The sequence below is a fragment of the Pan paniscus genome, chromosome 9, assembly GCF_029289425.2.
Source record: "Pan paniscus chromosome 9, NHGRI_mPanPan1-v2.0_pri, whole genome shotgun sequence".
Lineage (NCBI taxonomy): Eukaryota > Metazoa > Chordata > Mammalia > Primates > Hominidae > Pan > Pan paniscus.
This window is the reverse complement of record NC_073258.2, coordinates 42,504,458-42,530,482: the sequence shown is the minus strand read 5'-3', so window position 1 is coordinate 42,530,482 and position 26,025 is coordinate 42,504,458. Positions and strand designations below refer to the sequence as shown.

Sequence of the window (26,025 nt, the reverse complement as noted above, 5' to 3'; positions counted from 1 at the left end):
TCTAGATCAGCAAGCAGTTAACTCAGCCACTAGATCAAAAAGAGCCACTTAACCAATTTCTGACCAGCCTTTAGAGTCATGAGAAATAATAAATGATTGTTGTTTTTAGCTATTAAGATTTCAAATGGTTTATTATGCACTCATTGCTAACTGATTCAAAAGTTATACTTCATTGCTGAAATCATCTTATTTGGTGGCATCTTCTCTTAGCTTTTCTATTTTAATAATTATAAGTATCTCATCTTTTTAGAATTTTGTGCACCACAGTGAAAAGAATAGTCGGTAAGAGACCAAAAAATGTAGGTCTTTCCATTTCCTAAGAGCATTATCTTAGACATTTATTCACTCAACGGTGTACAAAGCATTAGAAATACAGACAATGCTCTTGTGAAATCAATTATGGTTTGGGGGTTGGAGGGGGACATAGACATAAGCAAATCATTTCTATCCATCACAATAAGTAATAGTAGGAAATATGTGTTATAACCACAACCTCTGAGATGAAATAACCTGAGTTACAATCTTGCCTCTATCACTTCCTAGCTAGGTGCCCTTATTTAACCTCAACTCCAATTTCATCAATGGCACCTACTTCATAAGATTGTTGGAAGGATTACATTAACTGAAATATGTAACATACATAGAGACAGGCTTGGCACTCGCAAGCTCTCATTAAATGCTAGTTATTAAAACAAATGTTAAAAAGTATGAGAGAACAAAAAATAAGACTACATGGGATGAGGGCTGAGTGGAGAAGTAGCCATCATGGGTCGGGGGGGGACCTTGAAAAAAAAGCAGAAATTTGCACATCAGTATTTAGGACTTTAGGATCTTTTATCTATATTTCAAGAAATAAAGAATAGAGGATTATTAGGATATCATCTAGTTCCAAAATACAATATCTATAGAATATTATCTAATGTAAAATGTTTAGTAAACTCCTGCTGAGTATTGAATTTTAAATTCAAAGTAGTTTTGAAAAAATAAGTTGTTTTAATGAAATTAATTCACATGTCATTACGTGTGACTATACAGGCAAGCTTGATACGATTATCCCGGAGGATATTCTGGTCCCTATGTAATACTATTGGAAGTGAAAAGAGAATATTTATTTCCAGGATTTATAACACAGCATAAAGACACAAACTTTAAGTATGTATTGTGCTTCAATAGAGTTGCCTACAGCTTGTTAAATCCAATTAATAAACACAATAGACACATTCACTTTTTTATTTTTAAGCAAAGTTACTGAATTTGTTCTATTTACTATTCTGCATTTCTGATTACAAGATGCTGTCCCCTGCTGTTTGCTAAAGATTACACCAGCTATAGTCACGAACATACAGTGAAATAAGATAACATTTTGTTTAATGACTCACATCTACAAATCAGAGAAGAACAAAAGTAGAAATCTGCATGTCCATAGAACAAATCTAGCATGCTAGCACTGTGCCTCCTTTTCTCCCAAGTCATGTCATTTCAATAAGCATTTTGTCCTCTCCATGCTTTTGGTAACTAGATGGGCTAATGGGAAGGGTGGTGGTGTAATATTATTTCTTCTAAAAGAGCTTTTATAAAAATTTTTACTTGAACACATACTCTGTCATTGTTAATAGTACCTGGCAACCTCTACTGCATAAATATCTATAATTATGTTTTTTTCCAGCAACAATTTGGTTTGCGTGTGTACTTTCATGACAGTTAGCTTGTCTACTACTTATTCCAATTCTTTTTGGGTGAGGTCATTCAGTGACAAATGTGGTATTGCCATCCTCTGAAAGGGTTACAAATTCATGCCTGGCATTCAGGGCAGAAAATGACAGCCTGCATGCTGATAATTGATATACAGCTGTTCCCCATGTTACCAAAACCTTAATGTTATCGCAAAACTGGAAGAACTGGCATTGAGTAGATCTGGGTTCAAATTTTGGCTGTGTCATTTACCAAGTTTGTGATTTTAAGCTTCATTTTTTCCATCTTCAAAATCTCTCAGGGTGTTGTTTTGAGTACTAAATAAGGTGATATATATGAGAAAAGTGTAACAAAAAACCATGCCATATGGATGCTCAATAATGACTGGTTCAATCTAAATCTAAAAATGAAAGCCATGTGACGAATTCAAGGTCATATAGTGTGAATGAGTCAATGATGTGGGTAAAGATACTGTAGCTGCTGAAGGGGAAGGTTAACAGGAAAGGGAAGCTGTTCCTTTTTCCCTTTTGGCCAAATAGCACTTATCTGTCCCTGCTGCTTTGCCTAATAGATTAATTCATTCTGATAGTATTAAAGATGTCTGGTAGAGAGCTAATAATCAGCTCTGAAAAAAACAAATCATTGGCCTTCCTTTGCTGTCAAAATCCCTAAAAAGAAAATTTTCATTTCAAATGGCTTCTAGCTTACTTCAGAATCAGAGGATAGACTCCTTTGAAGCTATCTAGTGCAGCTAGTGAATGTACTTTTTAATCATTTATTAGTGGATAAACTATAATTGGCATATAAGGGTAAGAGCTTCAAAACACAAATTAAAGTCAACTGCCCACTAGTGTTTTGAATCAATCAATACAGCATTCACTTAAAAATAGAAGCAATGCCATTAACCCTCGAGAAATTCACATTTTCATGTAATTCATAACATCAAAGCTCTCCAAAAAGATGGGGAAATTACAATAAATCACAATCCATGTGTAAGGAAAAGTCTTTCCCCTTGCATGTACTGACATCTGAGATGCACGTTACAGCATGCTCTCAGTATGCAAAGAACATTACAGATGAAATTTTTTTAACTCTAAGCAAGGAAATACCGTGTAGTATAATGGGAACAGAAGAGGAAAAAAATAGCATTTTGTATAAACTTAGATATGTCTCTGATGTTCTCTTAATAAATCTTTTCTCCTTTCTGTTTGATGCTACCTTCCATTATGATTTACTCACTTTCTTTAAAAGTGTTTTTAAACCAAGTACATATTCTGTTCTCTCAAAAATAAAGAAAATCAGCGCAAAGATCATTACTTAGGGCACACAAAACAGAGGAACATTTATTTAATCTATTCCATATATATATATAGTACTGTTTAAATTATCATTCCTAATTTTATTGATTCATATCTCAAGGTTACATACATAAATGACATAAAGTGAATGCCCATAGATTACTGAAAGGGCCTTATGAAAATTATACATTGGAGAAAGAAACCAATGTAAACATAATATTAATAGCATTATTTTGTTGGCCCAGTCCCTCTAAGGAGACCCAGTGAATTTGAAATGTGCCAACTATTTCTCTAACACGAGTTGATGGAAAAGTCCACATCCTGGAGCAGGGGATGTTGGAATTGAGTTGTCAAGCTGTCCTGGATGTCTTGTACAAACTGAACAGGCCAATTTACTGCAACACTGCATAGGCTGAAGGCTACTATCTCGCCTTTACAGTTGCTTCCTCCTGGTAAGATTATCCTGCTCGACCGCAGCCTCCCTCCCGAGTAGCTTTTAAGCTACTCTGGATTCTTTCTGATGAGCCTATTCTTTTATTTTATTTTATTTTATTATTTATTTGAGACGGAGTCTTGCTCTTGTCGCCCAGGCTGGAGTGCAATGGCCCAATCTCGGCTCACTGCAACCTCCGTCTCCCGGGTTCAAGCAATTCTCCTGCCTCAGTCTCCCGAGTAGCTGGGATTACAGACGAGCGCCATCACTCCCGGCTAATTTTTGTATTTTTAGCAGGGACGGGGTTTCACAATGTTGGGCAGGTTGTTCTCGATCTCCTGACCTCATGATCCGCCCACCTTGGCTTCCCAAAGGGCTGGGATTACAGGCGTGAGACACCGCGCCCGGCTGAGCAATAGTACTGTGTTAATCCTCAGCTTGGGACCAGTGTGCTTGACTGGGAGAGGCTCTTAACCTGCAACCTGAAAGCAACAGCTTTGTGTGTTTGGTGATAATTTTGAATCTTAGTGGTGATTTTATTTTAATGTCTTCCTCTTTGTAGCTCAAAACTCCTGGATTTCTGCATGAAAACAGGCAAGCTTTTTGAAAAAACTTGACTTCTCCCACACAGCCTGAACCTCCCAGCGTGGGGGTTGCTTTTAGACTCAGCTGTTCTGGCTCTGCCCTCCAGGTGGCAGCAGAGCCACATCTCTGAAGCTCCAATCCCCTCTTCCCTGACTTCAAGTGTTAATGCAATTGACCAATCAGTGCTAAGATGATGGGAGGTAATTGGGTAATTGTATTTTACTGATCACAAGCAGAGAAAGGGAAAGGAAAAGGGGAAAGAAAGAGGGGCAGAGGAGGGAAGGCGACTGCAGTCCGAAAGGAGCTTTTGGAAGCTAGGACCCTAAGCGTCAGGACGTGGCATTGGTCGAGAGAAAGCCTGGGCTGGCAAGAGCTGCCGCCGGCGCTGGGAGAGCATTTGTTTGGGAGAAAAAGAGGGGAGAGAGCAGAGGGAGGGGGAGGAAGAGAGTTCAAACCGAAGTGGATGGAAGGGGACTGGGGTTTCTGCCGCGCAGGGAGCCGTGAGCCAGGGCGATGGCGCTAAGGACGGCGCGGAGCAGCTGCGCTCCCGAGAACGCGTCTCCTCGCAGAGGACTAGCAGGCATCGGGAAGGTCTGCGCCAACGGGAACCAACTTGTGGCTCCAAAATGTACCCAACGCAGCTGGAAATGAGATCAAAGCTGCAGTTGCATTTGAGAAGGATGAGAAGAGCCAGCGATTAGGGAAATTTTTTTTTTACCCGTTTTCTTCCTTTTTCTTTTTTTCTTCTTTTTCTTTTTTTCTTTCTTTTTTCGTGTGTGTGTTTTTTTTTAATTTGCCTACCACCCTGTCTGTCCCCTCACTTCGCCCTCCCCATTTGAAATAAAAGCCCCAGTCTCAACTTCCATCACCTCGGCGCTCCCGGAGCCACTGCCGGCTGATGGAGGAGAAGGGGACCCGGGGGCTGGCAGGGGCCACCGGCGAGGGACCGCATCCTGCGTCTCCCCCGTGATCCCGGCCCCGACCGCGGAGTTCTGCAACACCTGGAGGATCTGGACCGGGTGCTGGGGGTGGGGGCGGGGACAGAGGAAGGAAAGGCACCCCGAGCCTTAAAAAGAAAAAAAAAAAAAAGTAGCGGGGGGAGGAATGGGTTTCTTCTTGACAGCTGACGGAGCCTTGAAATTTTCCTCCACTACCTCCGCCCCCGCCCCCGCCCCCGCCCCCCGCACTCCATTTAACGTGAGATTATGAAATTGCAGAGGCGGTGGAGGGAAGGAGACAGGATATAACCGGAGTTTGGAGGGGAGAGGGGAAGGTGGCTGGCCGGGTGGCTGAAATCAAAAATTCAATTGCGCACTGGGTTGTGATGAGAAATCTAATCAGATCTTTGGCGAAGGGGCCGGCCGGAAGGATGGAGAGTGGGGGGGAAGTTGCTCCCCAAATTCTTCGAAGGGGAGGCTGGGGAGAGGAATCGACCATGTAAAAGGAGACTTTTTTTTTGGTGGTGGTGGCTGTTGGGTGCCTTGCAAAAATGAAGGATGCGGGACGCAGCTTTCTCCTGGAACCGAACGCAATGGATAAACTGATTGTGCAAGAGAGAAGGAAGAACGAAGCTTTTTCTTCTGAGCCCTGGATCTTAACACAAATGTGTATATGTGCACACAGGGAGCATTCAAGAATGAAATAAACCAGAGTTAGACCCGCGGGGGTTGGTGTGTTCTGACATAAATAAAAAATCTTAAAGCAGCTGTTCCCCTCCCCCGCCCCTAAAAAAAGGATGATTGGAAATGAAGAACCGAGGATTCACAAAGAAAAAAGTATGTTCATTTTTCTCTATAAAGGAGAAAGTGAGCCAAGGAGATATTTTTGGAATGAAAAGTTTGGGGCTTTTTTAGCAAAGTAAAGAACTGGTGTGGTGGTGTTTTCTTTTCTTTTTGAATTTCCCACAAGAGGAGAGGAAATTAATAATACATCTGCAAAGAAATTTCAGAGAAGAAAAGTTGACCGCGGCAGAATGAGGCATTGATTGGGGGAGAGAAACCAGCAGAGCACAGTTGGATTTGTGCCTATGTTGACTAAAATTGACGGATAATTGCAGTTGGATTTTTCTTCATCAACCTCCTTTTTTTTAAATTTTTATTCCTTTTGGTATCAAGATCATGCGTTTTCTCTTGTTCTTAACCACCTGGATTTCCATCTGGATGTCGCTGTGATCAGTCTGAAATACAGTGAGTGACCCTTATTTTCTTATTTATTGGTGAAGAAAATGTCAGTTAATTTGGTGTTCTTGGTCTCTTTATCCTCTCTCCCCCTTTGGTGTTTTTTTTAAAGAACTGGCTATTGGGGGCCAGAAAATAAGGGAATGGGTGGCCCACGCATTTGCTTCATCAGTCTCTGCTCTCTGATAAGCCAATTTGCTACAAGGATGCAGGTTGACTGCATCCTGGGCAGACGCCTTTGCAAATGTTCACCAGGAAAAAAAAAAAAAAAAGCTCCCCAAGAAAGCCGCTGCAGTGTGGGGTGCCAGTGCTGTGTGACTGACGCTCTAGAATGCATTTAAGTTGTTTGTCAGCCCCGGAGTTAGATGCACAAATGTTTCGCTATTGGAAATCGAAGGGACTCAATTTAAATTTCATTATCCAACCTGACATTGCAGATCAACAGAATGTATTAACACAAAAATATGACAATAAACCAAGGCGATGAAGGGTGGCTTCGGGCTGGTGCGTGGGTGGAGGGAGAAAGGGTGGGTTTTTGGGCGAGGAAGCTGGTGGAGAGAAGTGGCTATACTTTCCACAATCACTCTTGCATACATATGCCCAGATGTGGTCTTCAGATTACCCGGGTTCACACCAGTGCTAAAAATGAAACAAGGAGGACCTACTTCTCTCCAACTCCACCCCCTTCTAACTGAGGACTTCTTTGGATTACAGAGAGGCTGTGTACAGACTGTAGAGCAGTGGCTTGGGTTTTGCCAGAAACCTTTCCAACATCACCAGTTCACAGCTCCTCAGAAAAAGAAAGAAATCTAGTGTCCTGTGGTAACTTAGAAAAAGCAGCTGAAGAAGAGGTTATGTTGCGCACTAATACTTCTCATGGGCCAGCTTTGTCTTGGAAAAAGAGGCCAATATAAAAAATAAAGCAGAAGGTGGAAAATGCTTAGAAAGTCTGAGCGCCTGTAGGATCACCTTCCCTCCTCCCCTATAGCTGCCAAAGTCATGGAGCTGGCCTTTTTTACAGAACTTTTCCCCTTCCCCCTTCTCTATTCCTCTCTGGGGCCTTCTATCAGAATCATAGACTCATATAACTTTCGAGCCAGAAGACTCTCCAGAGATCTCAAGTCAATAAAAAAAGGAAACTGAGGCCTAGAGAAGCTATAACTCTTTCATTAATGGCCAAACAGCATGAGACAGGTGACTCACACAAGCCTCAGAACGCCAGGCAAAAGTCAGTTTGGGATCCAAACTGGACAGGTATACATAGCCTGGCTACTCCTGTATTTTGGATGCCGTTTTATGAGTAAGGGTCAAAGGAAGGCATATTGGTCCTGAGAGCTTGAAATAAAACTTCTGCCAGTTTAGACCTCAAGGGTTACAAACTCCAACATTCGTTTTCTCTCTTCCCTTCCTCCCTCTCTCCCTCTTCCTTTCCTCTTTTCCTTTCTATAGCATAGTTTAGGTAACCTTGGCTTGAATACCATTTAAAAAAAAATAAGATCGACAACTCTGACATATCCCAAAGGAGATGAAAGGCAGCACTCTCCTGGGTCCCTTCTTAGTGTTTAATCCTGTGAGTGGTGGTCCCCAGAGAGTCATTAAAGAACTGTAGAGTTAGATTTATATTAGAGAGGTGATAATATAAACCAGAAACACGCAGCTGAAAGCATCTCAGCCTGTTCTTACACTCACATCATCTATTCTTATCCTTTTCATTACTCCTTAACTAAACTAGCCTACAGCTGAGCACTTCTCTAATTTATTTTTCTGGGCACATGTTTCCTGTTGGAACACAGATCAGGCAATAAATTTCCCAACCTATGAAAATAATTGTGCAAGATGGTTTTATTCCCTGAAATCCCCATAGGCTTGTGCATATATTTTCATAGTTCTCTGCACTTTTTTTGTATTCGTTTGCTTATTTGCTTTGTTTTACGTTACCACAGTTAAGTCAGCATTTGTAGACATGGAATGACTCAAGTTATATTAAGTTCCTGCTCAGCTGGAATTTAGCACAATGACAAAGAAAGTAAGAGGAAAAACATGTACTTGATGCTTTTTCACTTTATAGTTGAGTTCCTGGCTTCACATGGGAACCCCAGCCTTGAAACTAGGTTGGGTCTGCCAATTGGAGATTTTATTTTCTACATATGTATATATATATATATATATATATCTTTTGTTGACATCAAAATTTCTTCAGTGCTGCTCTAATTAGGTCTGAAAGCACATTCCTCTCCTTGATAGTGTCACCTCCTCCCTGTGCCCTCCACACTTAATGTACACATGCAACTTTCCTAAGAGAGAGAAAGGGAAAGAAGTGAAGAGAGAGAATCTGTTTAAAATTTTGGTATGAAATGTGTCCTCCCATCCCCTCCACTTAAACATTTGCAAATCTGGAGTTAATGGGGCATCTAAGGTGTCATCATCTTTCATACTGGCAAATCATTTCAGCAACTCTACTGTTAGGAACCTATGGCCCACCTGGGGGTTAACACCTTTGGTTTAGCAGTCAGAGTTGGCCCTGCATTTTGGTTAAGTACTGATTTGTTTTAAACTGATTGGTTCAGAAGCACTGCATTTGTTCATGTACTGTTCAAAGAATTAGGGCCATGACAGAGCTGGAAACTTACTCATCAGTGGGTGTCAGGGCCCAGGTTGGTGCCCACTGAAAGACATTTGTGAGTAAGCAGTTGTCCACCAGAATCTGCCAAGGACCCTATGCCCAGAAAGCTACTGGGTTTTACAAGTTTTAAAGTTACGTTTTCAAATATCTTCTTCCTCAAATGTAGTAGCTGTGCCCTTTGAACAATACTTTTAATTTCCCTGGCTCTCAATTGTCTAGTCTATGAGGTGGGAATTATAATATGTAATTTTTGAATTGTTTTATGACTTAAAAGGAGTGTTATGCAAAGCTGCAAGCATAATAGGCCCTCTAAGGATGGCTGTTTGTTATGGTTATACTTGGATTAACGTGGATTAATTTCCTGAGAATGAATAACAGTCTGGCTAAGCACTTTAACAGTTCGAGCACCAATACAAGAAAAATAGGGAGTGTGCAACTGACCTTATAGTAGTTGCCAGGATCCTCATTTGAGGTCTTATCAGGACAGATTGGCTCAATATATTATTTTAGATATAAAGTGCTGCCTCATACTAGAAACTGTGCATTATGACTTTCTCCTAAGAGTATAGAAAAATAAATCTCAGCAAAAATAATATTTAAATGAAATTTTACAGGGAAATAATGCAATTAATGTACTGTGTGTGTTTTTGGTCTAAAAGTTGAATAAGAGATTTCTGGTATTTTAAGTGTGTCATTTTAGCCACATATTACATAGTCTGGACCTGGATGTACAAAATAAAGGCAAATGTCTATGCAGTTACATAATTTAAATTATATGGTATAAAATTCCATTACTAATATTAAGCCCTCCAAAAGCACAATTTGGATTCACAATTCTAGTCAAAATGAATGCTATGTTCATTAAACAAAATCTTTACTTTGTTATAGGCTAAAGACTCATTAGAATATATAGAATGAGGAAGATTTAATGCAAACACACACGTCATTGTTTACATGTGCAAATCTTCCCACACCAGTGGTTTTCTGAGGCAGGCAGTCATGGTCATTGCTCATAATTTCATTCTCTACAGCAGCAGCCCTGTTTTCTGTCCATTTCCTTAATATTCTTCTAGGGACCTGTTTTCCCCTTAAGAGAAAAGGAGTCCTACTGTAGTAATTGTTATTCTTAATGTCTCATCTGTGGATGATAATAGTACAGTTAGGCTTGGGAGATAGCCATTGGATTCTTATGTTTCTTTTCAATGAAAACAATTTGAAATCTGTGTGAATATTGCAAAAGCATTTGAAAGTTCACCATTTTCACTGACCTTAAGAAAAGATGGAAATTCTCTATGAAAGTTCTTACCATTTGATAAATTTTACTTTTTTGCATGCTTCCTAAAGATGAATAAGAAATTAGGTGAAACTTGGACTCTAGCATCTTAAGTGAATTCAAATACTCAGCTTCCCACTGGGCCACGTGTGTTACATGCATCATTTAACCTCTCTGAGCCTGTTTGCTTATCTGTAAAATAGAGGTAATAACAACTGCATGGAACTGTCTGCCGTGAGGATGAGATCAGATTGCATATGCCACGCACAGCAAGCATTCAATAAATGCACATTTAAATGGATCATCTATGATTTTAGTTTAGATTTGCAGAAAAACAGATATGGACTCTGTTGGAGGGAAGCTGTTACTCTAAGTTCACATTGGCATAGACTAAGAAAGAAGAAATATATAGACAAGATTAAGGTTGGAGTAACATATAAATAGATATGACCATTTTTGGTAAGGTCCTGCCATTTTAAAACATATTTAGAAGTGCCTTAGTGAATGCCATTTCGTCAGTAAAGATTGAAATATACTTTGTGAATTGTGGAAAATATATTCTGTGTCATATAAACTTTGGTTAGAATGTCAAGTACTTTATAATACAGGCACAAAAACATGAATGATCTGTAAATGGTATCTTAGAAGATTCCCTAAGAAGGTCAAGAATCAGTTGCATCTTTCATTTCTTCAAAATAATTTTTGTGGAGAAATATTAATTTGACCATTGAAATTTAATTAGGCTGATCTTGTGGCTGAGACACTGTGCTTATAACACTTTCTGAATGCAAAGGTTTTGTTATGTCCTCAGCACCTCAGAAGAATGGCTGGCAAGTAGTATGCATGCAATAAATACTGCTTGAATGAACTTAGTTTGAGAAACACCTCCTCTAAATAACTCAAATGCATTCACATACAAGAGTGTATGCAAACACACGCAGGCACGCACATATATACCAGAAGCCTGGCTTTGGGGAATTTATAGAAGCTTAGTAACAAATGCCAACTAGTATACTGATGGAATACACACACACACACACACACACACACACACACATACAGTGACATTAAGTTGCTTCCTTATGTTGGAAAACCTGAGGTCTGAAAGTCATGTGATGCAGAGTGTATTTCTTATTCTTGGTGTTGTCATTAATGAATTGTGACATTTTGTACAATTCAACTTACCTCTCTAGGTTCTATATTCTCTTCTGTTAGATCAAGTAAAAACTAAGGTTACTTCAAGCACTAAGATTTTAGGATCCTGAGTTCATAATTGACTACCTTGGAATTTAGTATTCCCAAAATTAAAAATATATAATTATTGGTCTTAGGAAACTAGTTATTAAAATGTGGAGAAGAATCCCATAGTATTCAGTGAGAAAGGCAGAATTGTGTTAAAATGGCAGATATGTGGGTAAAAAGGTGAAGGAAATGCTCAGTTTGTAGGGGAACTACTTCAAGATTTGGAATAGACAAACCTTGGATTTCAACTTTGTTTCATCACCTGTTAGCTGGGGCCCCTAAATTTGTCAATCAACCTTGTTAATCCTCGGTTTCCTCAATTGTAAAATTGACTTTATTTTTTGCAGTTATTTTGGGAGCAATAAAATGTCTTAAGTATTTGGCACATGACTGGCACTCAATAATTGCTAGCCCACTTTCTTTTCTTTGAAATCTTTGGTTATTTAAAACAGAAATGGGAAGATTTAACATTTAAGATTCTGTGAGTGTTTTGCTTTACTTTTATGGAGCATATAAATAAAGATTTCCTGCCAACTTTGCTATCCAAGTTGGTGATGTTATTTTTGATCATGGTTTTCAATGGCAATCAAATTCATAATGAAGTCTAAAAATAATGAAAAACTTATGTAAAGTTAATGTACTTTTCTTTCAACTTTGCCACAGGCTTATGAGAGCTTTCTGCACTTAGGAAAGCTTTCAACACTTCCCGGGTTTACAAGTATCTAGTAGTCCCTTCTTATCTGCAGTTTCACTTTTGGTGGTGTCAGTTACCTGTGGTCAACCGAGCAGAGATTTTAAGAGAAAGAGACTACATTCACATACTTCTATTACAGTATGTTGTTATAATTGTTGTTAATTTTTACTGTGCCTAATGCATAAATTAAACTTTGTCATACATACGTCTTTACAGGAAAAATGATAGTTTATGTAGGGTTTGGTACTATCAGTGTTTTCAGGCATCCACTGGGGATCACGGAATGTATCTCCTCTACCAACAAGGAGGCACTACTGTAAGTTAATAAAAACAGTAGTTACCACCATTTCTTGAGCATTTGATATGCACCAGGCACTGTACTGAAAATATAACAAGTATTTTTTTTTCTTTAATCCTCACTTGAAAACAGAAACACAAAGAGGCTAAGTGATTTGTCTAAGGTTGTATAGCAACTAAATGGTGAGGCTGGGAATAGGAACTGCGTATCTGCTGACTTGAGAACCCAAAATCAGAATCAGTAAAGTCAAACTTGTTGACTTGGTAACAAATAAACATAGCAGTTCACTATTATGTAACCAGGTACTCAATCTGAATGTTTTCACTGGGCTTGAGATGTCTGCAGTTTCCCTTTCCCCTATTTCCTGAAATGAAAGTTCTCCAGCTGCTTAGGTCACATATACCTTCCGTATATTTGTCAGTCCTCAGTCATTTCCAAGTATGCCCTCAAGTATAGAAGTGACTTCTAAGAAAGACTTAGGCAAAATTGTCCCAACTCACTGAACATCTCTAATGTAGAGAAAGATTTTGCAAAATGTTATAAGGCATCTAGAAATGTATAATTATATGAGAAATATGGTCAATGCTAATAGTAAGGTTAGAGTTTAGATACGATGTGCTATAAACCAGATGAGGTCCTCATTGTGGGGACCCAGCACCTGATGTTAGTCCTTCTTGTGTTTGATCTCTCTGTAACACGATCCCATCACCTGCCTCTGGTTTTCTGAAACACTTCCAAGGGTTTGAGGCACTCCTCATTGATCACTTTATTGATATCACTTTATCCTCCTTCTGTTTTCCTAATCTTCTCCTTAAATAATGAGGGCTTCCCCCTTTGAGTCACTTCTACTCCCAGTCTCTCTGCATTCCTGAAAGACATAAGCTGGGGTTTTTTGAGAGATGAATCTCAAATCCTGGCTAACCTGTGTATGCTGTTTCTGTTTTCTAAGTGAGGATTAAGGAAAAAAATACATGTTATATTTTCAGTACAGTGCCTGGTGCATATCAAATGCTCAAGAAATGGTGGTTACTACTGTTTTTATTAAATTACAGTAGTGCCCCTTGTTGGTGGAGGAGATACATTCCATGATCCCCAGTGGATGCCCGAAACCACTGATAGTACCAAACCCTACATAAGTGTCCATTGCCAGCAAGATCGCACTTAATTACCTGAGTCTCCTACAAGCCTTGCAAACTTAATACTCCATCTATAACTGGTTATTTTTTCTCCAGAAACCTAGATATGCACCAGGCACTGTGGTGAAAACATAACATATTTTTTTAACTCCTTAATCCTCACTTAGAAAACAGAAACAAAAACTTGGATATTTACAGTTTTAAATGATGTCAATATCTCTTTAACCTCCCTCCTATCCAACTAGTCATCAAATCCAATCTACTCACTATCTTAAAGTCAGCTTTGGTCTATCTCGCTATGGCCTTGGTCCAGATTCTAGCGTGTCTCTCCTAGATTGTCTCTAACTAGTCTTTCTGATAATGCCAATTTTTCCTCAGATAGTCTATTACTCGTTCTTCCTCTAGATATATCATCCAACAAGTAACGCTGAACATCCTCTTTATATTCTTGAAATATGTTTTTAGAATAAAATCCAGACTCTTCTCAACAGCACAGTCCGGCCAGCCTATTCATGCCCTCTCCCATCTGCCTGCCATGCTAAATGTTTTAGTCCTCTGGGGACACACCAGCCTAGTTTGAACACAAACTTGGGGAGAGCTAATCCATTTACCTAGGATATGATCTTCATATGTCAAGTCTCAGAGCAAGTTACCTCCTTTGGGAACATATTTCCCAGCTCCCCAAAGCCCACTGATCTCCCTGTCCTCTGTACACAAACATTTTGTTCATATATTTGTGATAGCTCTTACTATTGTTATATGTATTTGGCAAATCCCAGTAAATTGTGGCTTATTTTAGAATATGGATCCCATTGACTGGGTGTGGTGGCTCACACCTGTAATCCCAGCACTTTGGGAGGCTAAGGTGGGTGGATCAACTGAGGTTGGGAGTTCAAGACCAGCCTGACCAACATGGAGAAACCTGTCTGTACTAAATATGCAAAATGAACAGGGTGTGGTGGCGCGTGCCTATAGTCCCAGCAACTCAGGAGGCTGAGGCAGGAGAATCTCTTAAACCCAGGAGGCAGAGGTTGTGGTGAGCCGAAATCATGCCATTGCACTCCAGCCTGGGCAACAAGAGTGAAACTCCGTCTCAAAAAAAAAAAAAAAAAAAAAGAAGAATATGGACCTCATCTTATTCTTCTTGTCATCTCCCACATCTAACTAACATAGTGCATAGAGATTTTCAGTGTATCTGGGGAGAACTAATAAATGAGTGGCCTGATCTAACACATCTTTAAGGTAAAGAAATTTCTTTAATTCAGTTAGTGATATAGGCCATTATTTTCCCAATATTCTTATTGTTAAGATCAAGTTTTATTATTTTTCCTCTAGGGACCCATTTTTCATAACTACTTTGCATAATAAAACATTGCAATTTTTTTTTTACTTTTACTAATAGACAACATGTACCTGGCAGTTATCATTTTTTGAAGTGCACTAGATGAACATTTAAATCGAATGATTTTATATAAATTGAGCCAAAAGCAAAGGTGATTTAATTACCTTGTGCAAGTACATGGGTATGTGTATGAAATCTAGTTGGCTTTTTGAAATATTGATAATAGCTGTTCTTGAGGATCTCATTTTTAAAAATAGTTCTTTAAATATATTTTAGTGCTAATTTAATATTCCAGTGCATAGCTTCTCATAGGCTTACTGTAGGTGTGGTAATGTACAGTCCTCACTGACGTTGTTCATGAAGTCTGCTGGTCACAAAAATCAAGGTGGTCCTTGTAGTTGTGCATTGCACACGCCTCACAGTTGTATGAAGCAGGCCTTCCTACTCATGAATGATTATCAAAAAAGAGAATGTAAATTTTAAGTTTGAGTAATGTCCATAAATGGACTAATATAACCAGAGATTAAAAAATATCTCCCTAATAAAAGTACCTTCATTAAATATAGAAAATCATGAGCTGCAATCGTTTTTGACAACATGTGAACACCTGGCTTTGTGGGAGCCTGGCATACATACATTCATGGATATAATAATTTGACTCCATGCTACAGAAGGTTATTTCCTCCTTTCTCTCCTGAGGAGCAGCAGAAAACACTGGATCACATGAAGGAAAGTGGTAAATGATAGGATATTATTTAATTATGGCTTAATTTTATCTTGCAATTGTGAAGAGAAACGTCTTAAATATGTTGAACTGGAGTATTTGTGTTTTTACATTAATAGTTCTTTTTTAAAGTTTTTCTTCTAGTTTTAGATTATTTCCAGTTTAGAGATTAATATTATTAATCTCTAATAATAGCAGATGATAAAGCATTAATAGTCATGCTTCATCCTGCTTTTGAAATCCAGTGATTTCTTTTAATCCTTTCAACAAATTTTAGCCCCAGAACTGCCAAAAGGATTATTTCCTGACCACTACATTCCTTATGATAAAGCGTGAGGATTTGGGAAGGTATGCCAGGGAAGTTTTTGGGGTTTTTTTTGTTGTTTTGTTTTGTTTTGTTTTTGAGATGGAGTCTCACTCTGTCACCCAGGCTGGAGTGCAGTGGTGCGATCTCGGCTCACTGCAACCTCCACCTCCCAGATTCAAGCGATTCTCCTGCCTCAGCCTCCCGAGTAACTGGGATTACAGGCACATGCCACCATGTCCTGCTAATTTTTGTATTTTAGAGACAGGGTTTCACCATGTTGGCCAGGCTGATCTCAAACTCCCGTCTTCAGGTGATTCACCAGCCTCGGCCTCCAAAAGTGCGAAAGATTTATTTAGAAGAGCCAGTGATGAGTTTTGTCTTAGTTCTTGTCAAACTACAAACTGTTGAGATGACACTTGTAGGCAACCTCCCAAGACAACTTCTTGGGAGGGATCCATTTGCTTTAGCTTATCAATTTTGACCAAGTCACATTGGGAATGTAGGAGAATTTAGCTATCCAATTATATGTGTTTATTTGTTGCTAAAGTAGGAGTGTGTGTGTGGGAGTGGGGGTCCACAGATTTTTAAAAAAGAAAGCCTTTTTCTGATGATGACTAATACAGTTCCCTAATTATTAAAATAACCTGTTATCATCGATGTGGTCCTGCCTAGAACAAGTTGACAGATTTATTTGGGATGCTTTAAAAGACATCTTATTGTCCGTGCAGCTGATCATTTTTGTTTGTTATTAATCTAAAGAACTGTAGTACTAAGGAATTTAATTTCAGGGCAATGGACATGTTTTCTTTCAACTAATGGTTTGATAATGATGGTGGGAACTTCAATAACTAAGATATGAATGTTCTGAAAAAGGTGCATGATGCTTGAAAATGTAGAGATGTGCCTCTCCTGAATGATTTTACAGTTGAACCTGAGCCAAATCTCAGAGTGTGCCGATTTTTACAACCTTAGGGGAAAGAGAGAGAGAGATTGAGAAAGAGTTTGCGGGGAGAGAGCTCATCCTGGCGCAGCTGTTCTAATCTGGGCAGGAAGAATGCCCATAGCTTAGTTAGCTGATCTCTAGAGAGGCTCACCTCAGCAGAGACCACAGCACGTGTGTGGATGAATGAATTCAAACACATTATGGGGAGGGATCTAGAGGACTCCGATTTTTACTAACTGAAAAGGCAAAAAGTCAGAAGCCACCCTAAAAGAGTTAACATCTACACAGTGGTGTGCAGAAAGGCAAGAATGGAACTGTGAAGGCTTTCTCTGTATTGTTTTGAACGTTGCCATGGCAATAGTTTCCAGCAGAAGTTACATGTTTTTCAATTCCCCAAAGCAGCAAGCAGCCTTTCCCTCTCTTTCTCACCCTCTCTGCATCCATCCCTATCCGCCTTCATCCTTAGTCCTCCCCATCCCTTTTCTCCTCCCTCTGTCCTTTCTTTTGTTCTCAAGTCCCTCTACCATTCCCTATTAACAACAAAAAATTCCAACTCCAAAAGGTCGCTTTTAGACAGAATGCGAGTCAGACATATAGTCTTCTATCCGGGTTTCTGTTTTCCCCCGTCTGTTTACGTATTAAAGACCTAATTAAACGGAAGCTGTGGATGGAAGCAGGGTTGGGGCTTTCCCTTGTTGGTAGGACACAGAACATATTATAATGGTTGGTGTTGTGGCGATATGTTAATTGGATCGCTCCAGGCAAGTGCAGAGCAGCAGTCTCTGACAATTAGAAAGAACAATGACTTTACTATGAGTGAGCCCACTCTCTTAACTAGTGGAAGGATTAGCATGCATTGCAGGTCTCTGGAAGGTTCCTGTAGACCCCGAGAGAGATCTGCAGTTGGAAATGCCTCCTGTCTCTTTATAGCTATGCTGCTGCCTCTCCTTTAGCTTACTTTCCTGCCAAGGGAAGAGGAGTGAGAGGATAGTAAGATCTGGTTTACTGGGCTGTTGCGGGACCCTGTCGCAGACCTGAGCCATAGGATATATTACAGGGATGTTAAGAAGAAATCTTTGCCTGCTTAATGCACGTGGCCAGTGAATTGTGAAATGGGTCTCATTAGAGCCTTTCATATCCCGGCATGTGCCAAAGTGCTTTGCCGGCACAGCGCCATCACTTCAGGTCCAACCCTTCTGCTGTTCACTGAAGCCAAGAAGGGACAGAGACTCTGTCTGTATTAAAGCCTTCAGTCCCATCTCTCTCTGTCTACTGTTCATTGTAAGGTTCCTCTGGGCCTTTCAGTCCAGCCAGGGATGAGGCCCAGCGTATCCCCTAGGTGTTTATAGAGAGGAAATACTAAGAATTTTGAGCATCACAGATGGATTTCAGGCAGCCAGTGGGTGCTGGCACCCAGATGTTTCCTCTTTTTCCCAGGGCTGGCACTGAAACTGTATCTAGACTTCCCTGCAAATATGCACAGATACTCACCTGAAAGAAAGGGTGAGTAGTTCAGGGCCGAGTAAATCATCAAGGACTTATTTGTTAGATAAAAAGGAACACTTTACTTTTTCTCAGATTCATATACTAAAGATTTTAAAATGAAATTATATCTCCCAGAGCATAGTCCCATAAGTAATACTAATAAATGCCATATACTGAGTACTAACTGTATGTCAGGCACTGTGCCTGTCTCTTATTTAGAACACCCCATGAGTCCACAAGGTTGATGAATGACATAACAGCACAGACATGGAAGGCAGACTAGTAAAAGCTCTGTTACCTCTTAGATCTGTGGTTTCAGGCAATTTATTTATAATTCTGAACCTCAACTTTCTTATGTGTGACATAGGCATGATTATAATGCAGGATTGTAGTGAGTTAGAATTGAAATAATTCACATAGAACTTTTAGCAAAGTGCTTGGCACATGGAAATACTCAAGCTATTATTTGTAAAAAGATAAGAGACATTTTCTTACAACAATATTGTAAAATAATTACTAAGCATGTGCCTCCAGAAGAAAGGTGTTAAAAGTAATTATGGGCAGATTGTTTAATAAAAATGGAAATATGGCATAAGAAAATGAGTTTCTGAATTCGCAAGGGTGTAATTCCTGTTGTTTTCTGTATAGCGCTGTAGTTTGGAAAGTAGAATTGATGAGATCAATGAAACAGATTTGTTGCATTTATTCTGGGTAGATGATTTTTATCCATCCATATTCGAGTTTTCTTTTGGGACTGATCTCTTGGACCTGTCTCAGTTGTGATGCCTTGGATTTGACATAAGAAGGGAAAAGTCTAGCGAGGTTAAGCAAAAAAGAGAATTTGCTGACATATGTAATTGAAAAGTCCTACAGTACATGGAGTTCAGGTGTAGTTTGATCCAGATGTTCCCAATGTCACAGGGACTCCTGCTCTGTTTTCCCTATATTTCTCTTGGCATAGTCCTCTTTCATGGGCTATTTTAATCAAGCCATTGTTTTGCATTCCCTCAAATATCACCATAGAAATTTCCACAGTTTTGTCCCAGCACTCCCAGTGAGCACCCTGAGATCACAGCTGATTAGATTAGCTTATGTCATATTTCCACTCATAAACTATCATTGGCTTTAAGGTAAGGGAGTAGAGGGTCAGTGCACCCCCAGATGGAACTCAGGGGCTATTGAGAGGTAACAGGAATTATGTGCTGGAGACAAAACCACTAATATCTATCATATGTCTGGTGGTAGAGAGTGAGAAGGACAAGTTGCTATGTTTCATAATGTAACTTGCTACAAGGGTTAATTTTATTTGTACTTCTCTGTAATGCTACATTGTATATAGGTATTGAAGTTGCAATAACTAAGGAATTTTGTTCTTCCAGCAAATCGTGTGGCTGTAGTGATCAATTTTTCAGTGGAACAACTTCATCTGCATTCATGCAATTTTTGCATTATTCCTCTCATCTCTTAGAAACAGATCTTTTTTTTTGAAAGAGAATTTACAAGTCCTTTTTTGGAAATGAAGAAACAAAAGCAAAAACAAAAGAATCATCTTCAGTCAGTAACAGCTCACTGGTAGAGGATCTTTAAAACGCCTTGAATACCCACACTCCTGGTCACTTGTCCCGGCCATAGATGTGTTTACATCTAGCTTTGATTTAATCTAACTGTTGTTGCAAAGGTCTTAGCAGTGACATACGCCATTCCAGATCTCTCCATTCTGCCCACCCAGGGATGGTGATCTGGGCCAGATGACACGTCTTTTTCTTCTTCATAGGCAAGGTGACGGAAACTCATATCTGGCCTTTGGATACAAATATTTGTTAAGAAGCTCTGTTCAAAGTACATGATTGCTTGCCAAGTTCAAGGACTTATCTCTTTTGAAGTCTTAATACTGTGTGTTCCATATTGGGAACACTGTACTTACTTAATTCTTACGTATGCAGTGACATGCTCAGAATTGAGAATCAAACCAAGTTCATATATTTCTCAAAGCTATGGGAGAACAAATAACTGTTGGAGTAGGGTTTTCCTGGAAAGTTAAAGCAATGAAGGAGACTGCCACTTTTTTGAGTACCAGTTGTATGGTAGCAATAGTAGTGAGTTATTTTATATATTTTATCTCATTGTACCCTTTTGACACCTGCAATAATAACCACAATACAAAAAAATCCGTGATAGGTAACATTTATGGAGTGTTTGCTGTGAGTAGGCACCATCTAAAGGTTTTACCTTTGTAAAGACATTGAATCTGCAAGCAAATAAGCAGTAAGCACCCTTTTTAAAGGTGAGAAAGGGAAGCTCAAATAAGCTCAATGACTTACCCATGTCACAGAGACAATAAATGGCAAAACTCTACTTTGAACCCTTGGTCAAGCCAGTGGTTTTCTACTATGCTGAGCTGCCTCTCACATGGGACTACTTACTACTACCGCTAATTAATAATAATAATAATAATAATAATAATAATAATTTGATACTAGATTTCTTTTAGTTTAAAGAAATAACACTGAGTAAGACCTGTAACTCTTTCCCTTAACCTCACCACTTTTTATACTTCCTTCCTCTTTCCCCCTCCTCTTATCCTGGGTGTTCTCAGTTCAACCACCTGTTATAGTATTTTGCCTCTAGTTTGGCCAGGGCAGCTACCCAGCTACAACTCTGGATATTTGAAAGTAAAACTTTTTCTGCATCATTTATTTTAAATATATCAACCCTTTGAGATTGCCACAAATAAACCACAAGGGTCTTTAAGGAGGCCTTACTGTTTTCTTATGTTGGGGAGAGTGAAGAAACGTTTAATATCCCAGTGGTCCCTGGCAACTGAACTTGCAAAGTCTGTGCAGATATTAGTTGGCAGGCCTCATTCCTTAAGATGTGGTGATACTAACAGTCATACAGCTGCATAAGGCTGTACCGCATATTTCCTGTCTCATTGGTATCCATCAGAAGACATCCTTCTCTGTATATAGAACAAGGAAATTGGACCTTTTCCCCCATAACTCTTAACACTCTTTACCTTTTCCTACCAGGATGGTACATGGGAGAGGCAGGAAGAGATATAGTGATATAGCTCTGGGATACTGTCATTGCCGCCTTTCCCATGAAGGTACTAAACAAAATTGCCATTTTCAGCTTCTCCGGGCATTGGTCCAGATGGGAGGCAATGCCCCCAATCAGTTTCCTTACTCCTTCAGCATATCGCCCTTTATTTTGCTTATGACACAGACACTGCAGCAGCAGGGAAGACAGGCACAAAACAGCATGATTGCAGAATCTATGGACACAAAGGCTTGCTTGCATACACACACACACACACACACACACACTTGTTTCCCACCAATTTATCTCCGGGTCCTGAATTCCCACATGACTTCTCCTGAAGGGCCTTCTAGAGACATGTGCCACTTATCTTCCTCTGTTATTCAAGGTACAAGGAGAAAGAAGTGCATATTGAGGCAATACACTATGGATTCAGGGCATGGTTTGACATCTGAGAATGATTTTCCTTATTGCCTGCTCCATATTTGAATGAACACCTTCTCTACAAAGAATATAACAGTAGCTTTAATATCAGTTGTGGCTTCTTATCCCTAAATCTAAGACTTTTTAAAGACAAATGGAAGAGGACTGGAGCTAGTCACTATTTTATATTATTCGAACCACTGCTTTCTGTCCCTTAGGGCTGGCAAGACAAAGCAGGCTCTTGCTTCCTATTGTCTCTAGAATGTGTCCCTTCCCTATTCTAACTCAGCATTTAGCACTTATCAGGCCCAGGTAACTATAATCGTGCCCTGATTTGCCCTTCTCCTTCCAGCCCATCTTTATCACGTTATTTATCTTCCAAATAATCACAAAGCACTGTTTTAATGCAGTTCTCCTACTGACAAACCTTCATTTGTAAAATAAGCGCCAGGCCCTGTAATCAAAATCTCTTCCAGAGAGCCTCTCTCTCTCAGCTCCTCCTCTCTCTCAATTCCAATATGTATTTCTTGGCTATGCCATATTGATTTTCATTTCCAATATCCTGTTTTGCATAAGTAATTGTTCTATGTGCTTATTATTTGTTTGTGCTTTTAGCCGGAAGGCTCTCTGAGGTCAGCCCCTTGACTTCCACCTCTGGGTCCTCACCTTCATGCCTTACATATAGTGGATAGTCTATAGATGCTTTGTGATTGAAAGAATGTTCTTCACAAGCTTCCAAATGCTGATCTTAAACAAAATTTTTAAAAATTCAAATGAAATTATGACTTTTTTGTTAGGTTTTCATTAATCTTTCTAATAGCCCCATAGACTCCACTTGGGGCCAGCCAACCTTCTCCATTAGGGGAACCCACCTAGTAGTGTGTTGACTTTGAAATAAAAGCAACTCTCTTTTGCTGAGTTTCCTATGGTGTCTCTTTAGAGAGCTGGTATTGGATGAGCGGTAATTTAGAGCTCTAGGTTTCCTGCAGCTCTTTGCTTAGCAGGAATGTGGAGCTCCCTCGTCAAAGCAACCTGCTTCTGTGGGCTCCGTTGTGCTTCAGAGGGCTGCCTGCTTTTATATTCTGTAGTATGGATATGATGGGTAGATTTCCCAGGGTTTCCCAAGGGAAATGCTCATGTGTGCAAGATGTTTCTTTTTCCAGCCTCCCATTGGATTAAAGTTATAAGGAGCAGGATGAAATTGTTACATTTAATGTTTCAAATCTCCCCCTGTTTGCATATTATTCTAATATGTAGCAATGATCCCTGAAGCTAGATTGCCAAATGGGCAGGTGTAATGATGAATCTTGCAATAACAGATAGAGGCAAAAAAAAAAAGTAGAATGCAGTGTATTTCTCACATAATTAAATTTATACATTTAAAAGACAGACTCTTGTTATTTCATTGGGATCAAAATATCCTTTTGTTAAAAGTGAATGATTATAATAGTAGAAGGTATTTTTTAAATTCTAATGTCAATGCTTAGCAAGATATAAAGTCATATAGATGTAATTGCACAAGTGTGTGACAAATGACCACCATGTCTATTATTCACTTCGATAGTCTAGGACACTGCCATAAGCTATAAACATTAGAGCCCCTGAGCAGGTGGTTGCAAGTGAAATAGGAAATATGGGTGCATTTCACTTGTAGCTTCTTAGCAGCACCTTTGTAATGGCTGTTTCCTACTGCTGAATGCAACTGTCAAAGGTGACATTCCATTGAGGATGTTGCTGTGTGCTCTGGTTGTAGGACTCTATGTAAGTTACCTCTTTTCTGAGCCTTATGTTTCTGTAAAATAAGAAGTCTGTGATGCTCTGTGGTATTCTTTTTATCTATCTAAGAGTCTGAGCTATTTCACAGAACTATTTACAGGTAACAGGACTGTCTTTGCCAAAGAGAATGGAAATACATTTTTCTAGTTCCCCTTCTCTGACATTTTGGATGGCTAATTTCCTTTCTTTGCCACTTCTTGCCCTCCTCTGTCTCCCTTTTCATTATGCTTATCAAATGTATTTATTTCTGCTACTATCCATGTCTAGCCAAGTCCGTCTTCATATTGTGGTTTCCGTGCGTGTGTGTGTGTGTGTGTGTGTGTGTGTGTGTGTGTGTGTGTCTATTCCGCAGGGTAAGCACTTAATTTCATACTAGCTTCCACTAATTAACTACAAAATTAAGTAGGTGAATTCATTGATTCAGCACTTGGTTTGATGTTTATATTAACACACTGAAAGGGAAGCCCTGGATGTGGCCAGAGGCTTGACGGGAATCTTTCCCTCCCCTCCGGAATCTCCTTTGACTTCCCACACTAGATTTCTATCTTGCTATTTCTCAGAAGTATTCATGCTTTTGGGGAGCAGCCAAGTGACCAAAGCTGTATCAGATAGGAATGCCATTCTTTGTGACCACAGAAATAATCATTTCTTGTTCTTTTTCTGCCCCAGCTTACTGGCCACAGCTCCAGTTCTACTTTTGATGCACCTAGAGAATGCTCTCAGGATGCCTACCAAGATTAAAGTGATAGGTTTTTAATGTCAAATGCCCTATAGCCACTGCCCACCTGCCCCCTACCTTGTGGGGAAAATAGACTAAACTCTTGGTTGAAATCCTCACCTTGTTTCTACCAGAAAGAATGTAGGTAGGTAGCCGTAACAGCGTCCACACCCACATCAGAAAAATCAACTAGTATTCAGCAAAAGTCATATCTATTTTCATTTCTGTTTCCAATAATCATATCTTGTTTCATTCTTCTTTGCCTTAGCATATAATAACTACAAGTAAGCGACAGGTATGTTGGCCATTTGTCACAGAACTGTGTTTACAATTTTTTGAACATTTTTCTCCATTTATGTAAAGATTTATGGCTTCTTTCAAACCCTGAAAGTAGTATCTAGCAGAGAAAATATGTTTTATGATAAAATAGACTGGAACATGGTTTGTAATAGAGTAACAGCCATCGTAAAGAGGCCTTTTCTTGGAACCCATCCAAGCAGGTCAGTAACTTGTCAAAAGTAATTGGATTAAGAGAAAAATGTTGGATGAAATATATGTTCTCTGAATTTCTATACCTTCTGTATTTTGTGTCCCTGTTAAGAGTCCTGAATTAAGCAGCATTGCCTTAAGGTAGTGTATTTGTTCTACTTATTGAATTATATGCACTGATCATTAGGAGAAACTGACCTTATCTTCCCACTGCAGCATTACTAGTTGCCTTTGTCATTGTCCCCCAGTGCTTCACTCATACCCCTTCCATAACACTTACCACATTACTTACTAATTATACGTTTGTTCTCTATCTTCCCCCATAACTCTAAGCTTTGTCTATTCAGGGAACCAGACTCCTCTTTGTGTATCTCTTTGATACATACTGCGTATTAAATCAATATTGAAAGACAATAAATGAAATAGTGAACATTTAAAGCTTAAAGTGTATTTAAAGCAAGACTTAATTTATCTGATAATACTACAATTTGAATTTTAGTAAACTTTTATTTTGCAAAACTCATTATCACAGTGTTTTAAATTATTGTATCTAACAGTGCCATTAAACTCATCATATAAATTAGCGTCTTAAGTCACTATTTTGAGTCTTAATCATATTGACACATGGCTTTAAAATGTGGTTGAATTAGTATAACTAAAAGAACTAATTAGTTTCAATCAAGTTACCATTTTGCAGGGACAAAAAAAAAGAATGAATCATAGGTTTACACTCTGTTCACATAGTCTGAATAATTTAACTAATGCTTTTATAATAAGACATGCTTTCCTCCAATGTGATTTTTGGTTGAAACTTTGCACCAAAAGAAGATGTTTCATTGAAATTATCATTTCTCACTAGCAACTACTTTATTGCATTTTTTAATGTGCTAGGAGTGGAACAGACTTTGCGGCAATTTTTCTTTCACTTGGGGTCGTACACATCTTTAAAAATGTAAAATAAAGTGAAAAAAACAAACTAACAAAAAGTTGCCGGAAATTTACCCTCCCTCCTCTCCTTCATGCATGTAATTTTTCAAGAATCTCTCCAATGGATCTTGGTTAAAGAATAGATGATTCTTAGAATAAATTTATATGGAGTATCCACAATGCCAGAACTCCTAGCTGCCTTATTATCTATTTTATGTAGGCTTAAACTTTTGAATCAGGAAGTCAGACATGGGCAATCAAGGAAGGTTTGGGCCCATTATGTTTTCAGATATTTATTTTACCTGATTGCTTGAGTCTACATAATTGGATTCATAGTATTCCACAGTTAGCGAATGACCTTTGTATTTGTTTTTCTTAAGGCCAATGGAGAAAAATGTTAA

The 26,025-nt window shown here is 39.1% G+C and overlaps 1 protein-coding gene across 18 annotated transcripts in view; it reads left to right on the top strand.

Annotated features, from left to right (window-relative positions):
• Positions 1-26,025, top strand: part of LRRC4C (leucine rich repeat containing 4C) — a 1,357,112-nt gene that overhangs the window by 1,172,407 nt on the left and 158,680 nt on the right. For 6 of the 18 annotated variants that reach the window (XM_003830973.6, XM_034932423.4, XM_034932422.3 and 3 more), the window contains exon 1: positions 4,223-6,194. The exons of 11 other annotated variants lie outside the window; for them this stretch is intronic. The gene's annotated coding sequence lies outside the window, so the exon portion shown is untranslated. Of the gene's footprint in view, positions 1-4,222; positions 6,195-17,419; positions 17,529-26,025 lie in introns of those variants that run through there. One more of the 18 variants, XM_055094290.2, reaches the window with a different exon arrangement.